Raw genomic sequence first — 2,105 nt, 5'->3', positions numbered from 1 at the left:
TGAGAGCAAAAGGTACTCTCCTAGGCTTAACCCTGATGAGCGTTATGGAAGGATTTAATCATAATGAAACTGGAGGCCCCTTGTAAGTTCCAAGCTCAGAGCTAAACACATCTGCAAATTCCTTGCAGACTTCTGCCAGGCTCCACGTTTGCAAATTGTGCAGCCCTGTAACCTGGATTCCCAGAGCCTCAAAACAATCAAGTCCAATAAGACTTGTGCGTTCACCCCCAACAACCAACACATCTAAAGGACCTTCAAAATCCTTGTACTGTACCTTAAGGGTGGCCTCCCCCTTAACACACACCTTAGAATTCTGAAAGTCTGTGAGTATTACATTGGATGGCCTGAGTTTAGCTCGAAGGCCACTGTTGCTGCAAATTTTCCTGAATGTGTTGAGGGAAATAATGGAGAGGGCAGACCTGGTGTCCAATTCCATGGATAAAGGAACCCCTTGTAACCTTACTTTAAGGGATAGTTTCTTCTTAAGGGGTTTATGTGTGCCTATCCTTAAAATATTTCTGCGTGTTACGCAGAAACCCACCCTATTTTGGCTGAGGATCCTGGTACCTTTCAGATGCAATTCTTCTCTAGATTGTACCTTCTAACGACCCAAACAGATGGATGTGATATGGCCTTGCTTGCCGCATGCTCTGCAAATGGCGGAACGGAACCGGCAATCAGCTTGTTTGTGTTGTCCTCCGCACCCAAAGCATTGAAGAGCTGTTGGGGCCTTTTCTGTGCGTTCCTTCTGTCTCCTTCCGGCTGCCTGGTGAAGCTTATCCACCCCCTCTTCAGGATCTTCCTCCGAATCCTCTTGCACGATCTCCTGGTGGACAGTGGCTGTCTCTGGAGAGGTTCTGGTGGGCCACAGATTCTTTACCGCCCTGCCTGCTGCTTCCTCTGCTGTAACCTCTCACAGAGCATCTTGGAAAGAGACATCTTCTTTAGCAAAAATCTTGTGCTGTAAGTCTCTGTTCCTTAACATGCATACAAAACGATCACGCAGCCTTTCTTCCAAGTTTTTAAACTCGCGCGGTCTGGCTGCTCGCCTCAAGGCTGCAATAAAGTCCTTAGCAGATTCACCTGCCCTCTGGTCCCTTTGTTCAAACATGTGCCTCCAAGCAATGACGGACAACTTTGGCTGGACATGTTCTTTCAGGAGTTTCTTTAAATCAGTATATGTTACTGATTCCAGAGAGGCAGGGGCCACCAGATTTTCTGCAATCTCAAAGGCTTCCTGCCCACAGACACATAACAGGGTTGCAGCCTTCAAGCCATCTTCTCTGATCTGGTTTACCCTGAAATAATTCTCCACCCTTGCAACGTAGGATTTCATCTCTCCGGGTGTGAGACATCGAACTTGGATAAACGGCCGATCTTCGCCATTCTGACTTGCACTTCACCACTCGCTTCTCTTAGGGAAGGGGTCTTTCAGCCGAACTCACCCTCCAGTGACCCTGTACTGGGAGGCTGGACGCTGACTTTAACGCCATCTTCCCTCTTCAGGACTTCTTTAGGTGAGCCTTTACAGCTTTCTTCTGTTAAGCTTATAAAGCATCCCATTCTCGTCGCCAGTGTTAAGTCCTTGCATTAATGACGAGTGATGAAGACACATCTTTCCAGGAACACTCTTTATTTCAGTTTCAGCCAAAACTCCAACAACGATCATAGGCATGCAGGCCTTCTTTTATACGCCCAGACCCCCAGACATAATGGCAACAGAACCCAGGCACTTTTCCCGCCTTGCACATGCGCACAAGCCGGCGCCACTCAGTCTGGTCCCGGACAGCTACTGCAAACCCTGGGACCATTACAACATCCCGAGCCTGCATTTGCAGGCTCAGGACACAACAGTACCCATTCAAGAAACACAAAACTGGCTGCCTGTGATTTACCTGTTACTATTTTACTCCAGTGTGTACTCCCTAGAGTGGTTACTTCTTTTAGAATGCCAAGATGCTGTTTATTTTTATTGTAGCAAATTGCTTACACATTCACAAATAAATACATTTATTTACTTCTTTCTGTTGTCTTTGTTCACCAGTCTCTACATTTCAACTAAAAGTTCCTGGTTTAGAAAATAATTATTGGTTAATTTTATTAGG

Source organism: Crotalus tigris, unplaced genomic scaffold (assembly GCF_016545835.1).
Source record: "Crotalus tigris isolate CLP2741 ecotype Arizona unplaced genomic scaffold, ASM1654583v1 scf7180000017764.6130737, whole genome shotgun sequence".
In the NCBI taxonomy this organism is placed as follows: domain Eukaryota; kingdom Metazoa; phylum Chordata; class Lepidosauria; order Squamata; family Viperidae; genus Crotalus; species Crotalus tigris.
The sequence above is the reverse complement of the archived record's forward strand: the minus strand, read 5'-3'. Positions refer to the sequence as shown.